Raw genomic sequence first — 12529 nt, 5'->3', positions numbered from 1 at the left:
AAAGCCTTCATCATCAAAATACTACCATCAACGTTAACTGGAGTCATGCTTGAACATACTACCTCGAACTCCTTCAAATGCTTGTTAGGATCCTCCATGGATAATCCATGGAATTTTGGAATGTGGTGCAACAAGCTTGACTTCAATTCAAATTCGTCGGTCTTGTCTTGAGCCGCCCTTGGGTATTGGATGCACAAGGGTGTGGCATTGGCCATTCCCGAAGCGGAAAGCTCCTTGATCGTACGGTTGTCCACTGCCATGGTTTCTTCCTCTTGTGCCGTGGGTTCTTCTTCCTCCCTTGGCGTTGGCTCTTCCTCCTCCTCAAGGTTGGGAGACGTACTAGATTCTGGGTTCTTCTTCTTCTTCCTCAAAGTGCGCTCAAAATCGTCGTCGAAATCCAAGATGTTTGCACTAATGGTTTGAGAACTACGAGTCATAAACTAGTACCTATAAACAAGAAAAGAAATTAGGTCAGTAGCTAAAACAAAACGAAAATAAAAAGAAACAAAAAGAAACAACGGGGGATTAGCAAAATTGCTAATCCCCGGCAACGGCGCCAAAAATTTGATGCGAATTATATAAGCACACAAATTAAACCCTCTTTTTGACAATTGTAGTATAGATATAAGTAGGGATCGTTCTAGGCCGGGGATTAGGAGGGATTGCTAACCTAATAAAAATTGACTCAAAGAAGTTAAAATAAGCTTTAAAACACTTTAAATAAACTCAAAACACTCTTACTAACTTGTATGACTCAAAACAACTTTAAAAGACTCAAAACAACTTAAAACAACCAAAAGACTCAATTTAGACTCTAGGACTTAATTTGGACGAAAATACACTTGGTTTTGACTCTAAAGACTCAAAAAGACTCTTTTGGACAGATTTGGAACAAATAAGAAAGGGGGTTTTGATTTTGGACGAATTTAAAAGAAAACAAGTAACTTAAAACTTTAAAACAGATTTTGGACGAATTTTAGAAAAACTAATGGATGATGGGATAGCCAAGGGATACTTTTCCACACATGATACTTTCTAACATAAATTGATTTCCAGTTGCTTTTCCGATAAACCATGAACCTCAACACCCCAGATTAACCGTGACATCACTAATTAACCCTCAGATTTCCCTTAAGTTAGTGGATTGGATGACATCATACGACAACCCAAAGCATTCCTCAAAACGTCCCCTACATGACATCATAATAGAGATACGGTTAAAGATCATTACGTTCAATGGAAATCATAAGTATTGACAAAGCACTTGTAACTATGACATCATGATACGCATGCTAGGAATTTACTTAACATGATTGTGAAAACAACCTTAACTACTTGTGAATATAAGTTTGTGACGATTATGTGAAACACCCTTATATTCTAGCACCAAATTCAAGCATGCAAATTAAGTAGGCCTCCCTAATAAACATACAAGAATAAGTTATCCATCAAACGGTTAAGTAAATTGCATTCACAATTTATGAAATCACAACTGGAATTTATCAACGCATATTATAAATGTAATCATGGTTTCAAAGCATCCCTAGGCTAAAACGAGTTTAGCCTCTCATGTTCATGACAAAACAAAGCAATATAGATTTAAACATTGAAAATAAAAGATAGATTACACCTAGACACGTCCAACACTCCACTTGAATGTACAAACGCCCAAGGCTTGGTCTTCTTTTCCTCCTCCTTGCTAGATCACGGCACAAGGGTCTATGGTGAGTTGTGGATGATTTTCTGGGTTTTGGATGGGTTTAGGTATGTATGGTGGTGCGGCAAGGGGTTGTGGTGGTGTATGGAGGTTGGGATGGATGTATGGAGGTAGGGGAGTGATGGATGGGTGAATGCAAGGTCACGGCAAAGGATTGATTTCTGGAGGAGTGTATGAATGTTGTGTGAAGGGTGGTCGTGATTAAATGGCACGGCAAGGCTGTTTATATAGGCTAGTATGGCACACTTAGTGTAGGAAAAGGATTGCCTAATCCTATTGAAAAAGGGGTATCTTAAGGCAGAAACCAAAGGGAATTGGAAATAGGGAATTCGGCTAGGATTTAGGGATTCTAGAAGGTCTTTGGTGCGGCACATGCATAGGGCTGAGATAAGGTTTCTAGAAGGGAAGGTTTAGGCAGATTCCTAAACCTAAAGGGCCAAGGATACATGATATTTGTGTAGGAAAAGGATTGCAATTCCTAAACCTACAAGGAATGGAGTTCTTGCGGCAATTTAGTGGATAAGGCTTCTAGAAACTGAATTATGTGCCTAAATGTGTAATTGATTCTCCCTAAGTAGCTAGGTTTAGGTCCCAATCTGATTTGGATAGGATAGGATAAGATAATGTTAGAGATAGGATAGGATAAGGTATGGATAAGGTTGGATAAGATAAGGTTTGGATAAGATAAGGTTTGGATAAGGTTCCTTGTTTCTTGCTTCTTCCTTATCTTCATTGGAATAGAACTTCTTCCACCAGATTTGTAGCCTTTCCTAGCTCTTCTAGTCTTCAATTTCGTCCATCCTCTTTGCTCCATGATTAAGCTATCCATTCCATGCCTAAAAATGCTCCAAATAGCCTCAAAATGCACTTTCTTGCTCCTTTTGCCATTAGGACCTAAAAACACACGAAAATACTTTAAAAGACTGAAATACATAGTAATTAACTCACTAAGTGTAAGGAAACAACACAACTAAATAGCATAAATATGCTCCTATCAGGAGACGATGTTCAAGAATGGAAAATCTTAAGAGTGTGTATGTTGTGGTGATCGATAGCTCAATAAAAAAGCCAAGGCGACGCGTCCACCGATTCAAAAAGCCGGAATTTCCGGCGTAATTTTGGCGACGCTTTCTCGGCTTTTCAGAAGACGTGTGCAACTTTGTCAAAAGTTCACGTGGAGGTCATCATCGCAGCTACACTTTTGCCGACAAGCGGAAATTTCGGCGACGCTTTCTCTGCTTTTCAGAAAACGCGTGCGACTTTGTCAAAAGAGCTCAGACAGAGCCGCGTACGCACTACTACGTGTCGTTCAGAAATCGATGGGGCGTCGTGCAGAAATCGAAGAGGCGTCCGTTCAGAAATAGAAGAGACGTTTGTCGACACGGGTAAAAGAACAATACCACCACTTGATATTATCTCTATATATGTCGACCTTCGTCTTTTATGGCAAGGCAAACCTGAAGAAAATGCCCAACTCTCCCTCACCTCTGAGGGTGCACTCCCAGCAAAGCCTTTCGAAATACTCAATTCTTTCTTCTTCCCCAAAGATGATACCAGATGCCTGGAGTACAGATGACCCAGGAGGAAATGGCGGATTGAAGTGTGCTGATTCGTTCACCGCTTCTTCAAAAGCAAAGGTATCTCATATCATCAAGGTCAAAAGCAAAAGTATCTCATATCATGCTCTTTCCCTGTCTTTTTCTTTGTCCTTGTTCTTACTCGCATGGCAAAGTGAAAGAAGCAATCAGCCGGCACTTGGAGTCAGTGTTCCGATCTGGATCCGACTGCCTGGAATTTATTCCTGATTGCTTACCTAGCGTTGCTCTCGAGTAGTCATCTTCAACGGTTGATACACTTCCAGAGAAGGGACCACTCCTGCAAAGATTGAACAAAGAAACAGATAAAAGGGGAAAGCTCAGACCTCCGGGGGAGACCAAAAGAATCCTGCTGCCCAGTTCAAGAGTAGCACAAAGGAAAATCAACGATGGGAGGAAACCAGTTCAAGAATGAGCCTGTGGAATCACAAAGATCAAAGCCTCAATGCAATCACCAAGGAGAAGAGGGAATTTACACTCCATAACCAGATTTGCGTCCCTAAACTCTTCTCTTTGTTAATTACATTCTGCCATGTTTAATATGTTTAAGTGCTTTTTGTGTGTTTACTTATGCTTTGTGTGAATCTATGCTTAAAACATTGAGGACAATGTTTGATTTAAGTGTGGGGGGGTAACTAATGTTGTTAATGCAAATTCGTGGGATTTTATCACCCATAAACTTCAAATGTTGTTCCTTGCTGTTTTAAGGTGTTTTTAAGTTGTTTTAGAGTGTTTTATTATGTTTTGTTTTTATAACTCCGAAAATCACATAAAAATTTGAAAAACAAGTTTTGAAAAGCCTAAAAAGAGTGTTTTGAGTCGTTTTTGTGTGTTTGTGTCTTAGGGTACCTTCCAACACAATGATAAGGATTTGGTTTGTAATTGCATGACTGTTAAAAAGAGTTATAAACATGGAGAAAAGTTTGATTTACTCTTGGTATATGCTTGGTTATGGTTATAATGTATGACTTCACATGCAATCATAAAAGAAAAATTCGTTTTTGTAACATGCTTGAAGGAAGGAACTCAAACAAACGCTACAACCCTATGAGACTCGAGCTATTACCTTCTTTGGAGAGTTATTTTCTGTGATTCTTTGTTTTCTAAAGTTGTTGCATGATCTCATTATTCCTTGCTTGGTTGCTACTTAGAATGCAATTATATCATAATAGAACTAAATGCTAGAACTTATATCCGTTTCATTCAAAGCATGATATTGTTTGCATAACATACAATAAGATGAAGTTGTTAGTCAAGCCAAAGCCAAAAAGCCTATCCCTTTTCATATTTCTTATTTGTTGTAAGTTTTAACCCTTTTGAGCCTTTTCAGCCTATTTTCTTTGTTAACCACATCACCCCTTACCTAGCCTAGAGTAGGACTTTCCTATACCCTTGTTCTTGAAGTATAGTGAGCATGACTTAAATGAATTCCTTTTGATTAATATGTTGCAGAAAATAAGTGTGGGGGAAGGGATTTTTGTGTGTATGTGCCTAAGTCTTAAAGGAGGCACGGGAAAAAGAAAAAAAAAAAATGTGAGAAAAAGAAGAAGAAAAGAAAGAAAAAGAGTGAAAATAAGTGAGAATGGACTCACAAGTGTGATTGTTGAAGAAAGGGCCCAAAAAGTTTGAATATGGCCCTAAGTTTTGTGTGACTTCCCCTTGGGTGTTCAAAGTTGACTTCTGCGTTCTAAAGGGAATTCTAAGTGCCTAATTCAATACTTTGCTCACTATTGCTTTAAGAACCTTTGTTTTACTTTACCTTTCTTTGTTAAACCATTACCCTTAGCTCCGTTACAACCCTCAACTTCTATCTTGATGTTATGTGTTCAATTTGTGGAGTTTGAATTTGGTATGAGCTTATGGAATCACTGGTTCTCATTCTAAGTAGTAGCATTCCATTCATGAGATCATATTCATGTCATTATCGTAAATCCAGAAAATGCTTTCTTTGTTATAACATATGTGAGATACTAGTCTTTCATGTTCACATCAGTCTCTCACATATAACTAGTGTAGGGTGTGTAGTCAGAAAATCTGTGTGAAAATAGAGTGCATTCTAGTAAGGAATTGAGGAAATTCTCTAAGGCATGTTACTACATTCAAATCATGGTTTTAAATGCTTAATTGTGAACTAGTATGTGGTGACTATGATTAAGAATGTATTTAAGTGTAAAGATGGCTAAAATCTGTGGGAATAAAGATTTTTAACTTGTCATGTGCATTGGAAATCCGTAAGACGATTGTTGGAAGGTGTAGGTGGTGTTTTGTTCGTTTTGTCTAGTTTCGTGTTCTTTTGTTGTTTTGTTTTGCTCGAGGACTAGCAAAAGATAAGTGTGGGGGTATTTGATAGGAGCATATTCATGCGACTTAAATGGCTTGTTCTCGTGCATTTACGTTATGTTTCTTTAGTTATTTTAGTACTTTAAGCTATTTTCGTGTGTTTTTAGGTTCATATGGCTAAGGAAGCAAAAAGATGCATTTTGGAGCATTTTGGAGCAAAATTGGACTTGGAATGGATAGCTTATGTTTGGTGCAAAAGGAATGGACGAAATTGAAGGATTCCTAATCCATTGCAGCCACATGCACCCATAATCATTCACACCTTGCAGCCACATGCATTCACTCTTCATAAATCAGCCACATGCACTCATCATCATAACCTAGCTGTCATGTTTCCCCTTTCATCATTCCCTCACATTCTTTAAATCAGCCAACACATGCATCCACCTTTCTCCCATCAGATTTCCAACATTGCACATGCATTCCCCTTACAATTTCAGCCATCCTAGCTGTTTTGCACATGCATTCACTTAACCTAGCTGTCATGTTCCCTCTCCCATCCATTCATCTCCCTATAAAAACCATACACACTTCACACAACATTAATTCATTCTCATTCACTCTTCCATATTCCAGAAATTCGTCAAAACCTCTCCACACCCTTGCAGCAGCCACCAAAACACTTTTCACCACCATCCTTCCATTTTCACCACTCCCCAAACCATTCACACCATCAAACTATCCTTAGACCTTGTGCTACAACGAAGAGGAAGATAAGAGTGCCTAAACGTTCATACAATTCAATTTTGAGTTGTTGGAATGTTTAGGTGTTTCTTTGATTTCAATGTTTAATTTCAATTCTCTTTGTTTTGTACCATGAGGAACTAAACCCCCCTTTAGCTAGGGGGTGATTCGAAATATATGTTTATGCTTGCATTTTGATTTGATTACTTCTAATTGCGTTTCATAAGTTGTGGATTCAATTTGTTTAACCGTTTGATTGATAACTTATTTATGTATGTTTATTGAGAATGCGCGCTTAATTTTCATGCATGAATATGACGCTAGAATATAAGTGAGTTTCACCTAATAGTTACGAACTTATATTCACAAGTAGTGGAGGTTGCTTATAAACAATCGCGTTAAACGAATTCTTGGCATAAGTTTCATGCAATCCATAGTAACGAATGCCTCGTCAACACTTATAATTTTCATAGAGCTTAATGATTCTTGCTTGTATCTCTTCTATGCATTCATGTTGAGGACTTGTGGGGAATGTTTTGAATTGTCGCATGCATCATCCAATTCAATAACGTTAGGAAGATTTGAAGGTTAATTAGTGCATCACGGTTAACTTGGGGTGTTGAGAATTCATGGTTTATTGAAATGCAATTGGAAATCATTTTATTATGCAAGTGTAACATGTATGGAGATGAACCCCTTAGCTAGCCTTCATTCCATTCAATTCCATCCATTTCATCTTTACTATCTGTTTTAATTTAAATCTGTGCATTTTATTTAACTTCGTCCAAAACCAAATCCCCCTTTACTTTATTGTCCAATTTAGTTAGAAAGTGTCTTAGTTTATGTTTATAAGTGTTTTGATTCAATTTATTACATAAATTCGTCCAAATTCACCAAAGTGCTCAAAACTGCCCAGAAAGTGTTTTTAAGGCAGTTTTGAGTGTTTTGGGTGATGTTTGAGTCTTTTGGTTTGTTTTAATGTTTTAAGTGTATAGTTTTACATTCTTTGAGTTAGTTTAGTGTTTTATATTGGGTTTTTACGTTCTTGAGTCAAGTTATTACTTAATTTCGTCCAAATTTGTGTTTGTGCTCAAATCTGCCCAGAAAGTGGTTTTTAGGCAGATTTGAGTGTGTTTGTGTTGTTTTGAGTCTTTTGGTTTGTCTTAGTGTTTTAAAGTTTAGTTTTGCATTCTTTGAGTCTAGTATAGTGTTTCATATTGTTATTTTACGTTTTTGAGTCAAATCCAAGTGATTTTGCAATCCCTCCTAATCCCCGGTTAAGAACGATCCCTACTTATACTTATACTACAATCGATAAAAAGAGGGTTTAATTTATGCGCGTATAATTCTCGCATCACCGGAGTCGATTTTCAAGAATGGGAAATCTTCAGAGTGTGTTTGTTGTGGTGATCGATAGCTCTATAAAAGGCCAAGGCGATGCGTCCACCGATTCAAAAAGCCGGAATTTCCGGCGTAAGTTTGCCGACGCGTTCTCGGCTTTTCAGAAGACGCGTTCAACTTTGTCAAAAGATTTCTTCTTTTCAGACAACACGTGGAGGCCATCATCGCAACTACACATCTTTAGCCGACAAGCGCAAAGTCCGACGACGCTTTCTCTGCTTTTCAGAAAACGCGTGCAGCTTTGTCAAAAAAGTGCTTTCCTTGTTATAAACATATGTGGGTGTTTAGTTTCATATTTACATCAATCTTCTCACATATACTTAGTGTAGGGTGTGTAACCAGAAATTCTGTGTGAAAATAAGAGAGTATCTTGTAAGGAATTAAGTGAATTCTCTAAGGCATATTACTACATTCAAATGTTGTTTTAAATTGATTAAATGAGAACTAGTAAGTAGTGATTATGATTACGTATGTGCCTAAGCGTAAGGATGACTAAAATCTATGTGAGTAATGATCTTGAACATGTCATGTGCATTAAGAATCCCTGAGACCATTGTTGGAAGGTTTAGGTTTTGTTTTGTTTTTCCGTTTTGCTCGAGGACTAGCAAAAGATAAGTGTGGGGGTATTTGATAGGAGCATATTCATGCGACTTAAATGGCTTGTTCTCGTGCATTTACGTTATGTTTCTTTAGTTATTTTAGTACTTTAAGCTATTTTCGTGTGTTTGTAGGTCCAAAGGGCTAAAGGAGCAAAAAGATGCATTTTGGAGACTTTTGGAGTGATAGTCACATTTTGCATGCATGTATAGCTTTCTTATTTGGCGTTTTTGTATTGTTTTTGGATTAAACTAGTTGCATTTTACTTTGTTTGGTGTTAGTGTGCAGCCAAGTGTGTAATAAGATCAATTGGAAGGCAAATGAAGGAATGTGGTGAAATTCGGCCAAATTGAGTGATTCTAAATAAAACAAGCATTGAAGTCAGATTAGGTGGTTTCAACACCAAAACATGCATTCACATGCATGTTCAAACACTTTGCACATGTTTCTTGGATTAAATATCCACATACCTGCAGATTATGTCCATTCCTTGCATCCTTTATTCCAGAAATTCCATTTCATGCCATCATTTCAGAAATCAAACCCATCCCTTTGTCCATGCCGTGTGTTCTTCTCATTTTCAGATGTGTATAAACATTTTCTGGTGGTCCAAGTCACCTTTGCAGGTTCCACTCCCTTGTGGCAGACTTTACACATGCATTTTGATTAAACAAAACACATTCTTGCAGGGTTGTCCAAGCCATGCGTCCACTACACTCAGAAACCCATCATTCCATCTGATTGATGCTCTGCCCTCTGAATTAAACAACTCCTAGATCCAATCTGAATGTTGGGGGATCACACACACTCTATTTGGCTCCATTTTCTGTCCATCATTCACTCTAATTCGCCCTCTCCATTGCATTGCATTCTACCTTCTTTTCCTTACACAGAAACTGCTCATTTTCTCTCCTCTTTCCCATCCGCAAGTTCCCTCTTCATTTTCAGTCCATTACACACTCTAAAACCCCCCTACTTCACTCCATTCTCTGTCCATTTCTGTCCTAAGGGCAGAAACCATCCAAACAAAACCAATCTACTTCATCCGCACCACATTTGGAGAAGCAACACCAAGGAACTCTTCAAGGACTTCAACATCAGTTTTGCTTCAAGGGTTCATTCTTATCAATTCTATGTTCATTCATGTTTTATACTTTTATGTCAAATCTTTTGTAAACATGAATTGTAACTAAGCTTCCTCTAGGGATTCGATGTAACCTTGCAAAGTTTGCTATGTAATTAAGTTAGAATGCTCAGTTTGTCTACCTAGTTCTTGATTCATTCTCTGTTATAATTGTGAATTTGTGGGTTGATTTGTATGCTTGATCGCCATTTGAGTTAACCACAAGTTATTTAGCCAAGATTAAAACATACATCATGTCTAATATTGGTGGATTTGTGAATGAATGAAGGGAAAGATTGGCAAACATCCTGCCAAGTGTTCCCTTTGGTTTAGTGAACGTTTCTTGTGCATTACATACTCTAGATTATGAACCAAAGTTGCACATCACAATTAGGTTCAAGATTATAGACATTTGATCAAATCCACACATCATATGGTTGATCATATCCAAGTGAAACAAACTCAAGAAATTTGTAGATGAATGAGTATAAACCAACTTAACAAACATGGATTTAATTGAGCAATGGTGAAATCGAATCCCTAGTTTCATTTCCATTGATACTATCTCATTATATTGGTTGTTGATTCATTGATTTGTGTTTACTTCATTCTCTTTTGCTTTCAAGTTAAAACAACAAAATCTGCCTATTTAGACTAGTTTGATTCATTTCTTAGATTTCTTGCAAACAAGTAGTTACAAAGGTCCAATTAGTCCCTGTGGATTCGACACCCTTACTTATGCCATTATACTAAATATATTCTAGCATTAGGAAGGAAATATACATCAACAAAAATGGCGCCGTTGCCGGGGACTGATTTCAGTCCCTTGTAATTGCTTGTTTGCTTGTTTGCTAGTTTGATTAGTGTCAAGGTTCATAACTTGTCAAATTGATAACTGGAAGTTGATTTAAGTTGCATACAATTTTAAGTGTGGAAAAGAATCCCTTAGCCATTCCATTAGCCATTGGTTTACATCAACTTGCTTTACAATCTGATTTCGTTATAATCTGTCCATTTAAATGCATTTCGTCCAAATACAATTTCTCCCTATAGTTTGTTAAGTTTTAGGCTTAGAATCTGTCTTATCTTGTGTTTTGAAGCATTTTGAGTCAAGCTCAAACCTAATTTTCGTCCAAAATTGAGTTTAGTGTCAAAACTGCCCAGTTTGTGTTTTTAGGCAGTTTTGAGAGTTTTTAGCTTGTTTTGAGTCTTGTGAATCTGTTTTGAGTCCTTTGAGACTTTGTTTTGTCCAAATTAGTTAGAAAGTGTTTTGATTTGTGTTTATAAGTGTTTTGATTCAAGTTTCCATCCAATTTCGTCCAAATTAGTGTAGGTGCTCAAAACTGCCCAGAAAGTGTTTTTTAGGCAATTTTGAGTCTTCTAGTTGCTGTTTTGGGTTTTAGGATTGTTTAAGTGTTCTAAGTGTTTAGTTCCACATCCCTTGAGTCTTTTCAAACGTTTTTAAGTTTATTTTTGTTCTTTTCATTGTTGTTTGCTTCTTGATTTTCATTCACACTTGTGTTACTTTGTTTCAGGTAGTATATGTCAAATAGACTTGTTGAGTTAGGCCAAAGAATTGAACGGTTGAAGGGCCACACTTTGGACAACTTTGTGCCATCAAGTTCATCCCTAATCCGTGAGGAAGAGGAAAGGACTTCACCTAGTTCAACAAGTAAAGGATCTGAGCAATTTGATTGGGAAAGAGAAGAAGAGATGGCGGGCAACCTAGATGAGCTTAGAGCTTTGGAGGACTTTGCTCAACCAATCATACCAAATTCACCTTCATGCATCTTGCTGCCCACAGAAGCTAGAAACTATGATCTCAAATCTTCACATTTTCATATGTTTCCTTCATTTTATGGCTTACCTAATGAAGACCCTTTAGCTCATATTAAAGAGTTTTACAATGTTGTGAGTGGTTTACCTTTGCAGGGAGTAAGTGAAGCAAATTTGAGGTTGAGAGTGTTTCCTTACACCTTGAAAGATAGGGCCAAGAGTTGGTTGATGACTCTAACACCAGGTTCCCTCACCACATGGGATGCCGTGGCTAAGAAGTTCTTGGAGAAGTTCTTTTCCACTCAAAAGACAGCCACATTAAGGGGACAAATCTTCAACTTCAAACAAGATGATGGTGAACCTTTCAATGAGTGTTGGGAGCGTTTTAAAGGCCTATTGATACAATGTCCACACCATGGGTTACCTTTTCACTTACAAATGCAAATTTTCTATGATGGACTAACCCAAAATTGTCAATCAACTGTTGATAATGCAGCAGGTGGAGCATTGAAGAAAAAGAATGCTCAAGAGTCATATAACATTTATGAGATGTTGGGGTCTAATGCTCAACACAAAGATTTAAGGGGTAAGAAAGTTGGAGTCTATGAAACAAGTGCTAATCATGAGCTTTTGTTGCAGGTAGCTAACCTAGAAAGGAAGCTTGAATCCGTGCTCAACATGGTACCAAAAACTAATGAAGTGTGTGCCATTTGCAACATACCAAGCCATCCTACTCACCAATGTCCATCTAGGGAAGCTTACCCCGAGTATGTTCAAGAGCAAGTGAACCTCATGAATTCTTACAACCAAAGGCCAAGGAATGATATGTATTCCAACACATATAACCCGAGTTGGAGAGATCATCCCAACTTTTCATGGAAGAACAACAATCCAATCCAAAATTTCCAACCAAAACCTGCCACTACCCTTGAGGACACGGTTAAATTGTTAGCCCAAAACACCTTGCAATTCCAACATTCCACCAATAGCGCACTCCAACAACATTCAGCCGCCCTAACCAAAATGGAGACACAATTGGGGCAGATTGCAGATGCCTTGAACCAAAGAGAGGTTGGGAAGTTTCCAAGCCAACCCGTGATACTCCAAAGGAACCAAGAGCAAGCCAAAGCAATCACTACACTTAGAAGTGGTAAGGTTATTGATAATAGAGTTGGCAATGAAGTTACTAATGAATATGATCATGTGAATGCAGGTGTCACTCAAGGAGACAATGAGAAATCAATTGAGGAACCAAGCCATGCCACTTCCTCATTGGAAGCACCAAATCTTCACAAG

General features: G+C 37.8%; 1 non-coding gene across 1 annotated transcript; it reads right to left on the bottom strand.

Moving 5' to 3' along the window:
- Window positions 1-11544: 11544 nt before the first annotated feature.
- Window positions 11545-11655, bottom strand: LOC148696339 (small nucleolar RNA R71). The gene has a single exon (XR_015963855.1). It is a non-coding gene; the product is annotated as a small nucleolar RNA R71 (small nucleolar RNA).
- Between the last annotated feature and the right edge of the window lie 874 nt (window positions 11656-12529).

The sequence above is a fragment of the Pyrus communis genome, chromosome 6 (assembly GCF_041283825.1).
Source record: "Pyrus communis isolate YQ-2024b chromosome 6, ASM4128382v1, whole genome shotgun sequence".
Classification (NCBI taxonomy): Eukaryota; Viridiplantae; Streptophyta; class Magnoliopsida; order Rosales; family Rosaceae; genus Pyrus; species Pyrus communis.
This window is presented reverse-complemented; position numbering and strand designations above follow the sequence as displayed.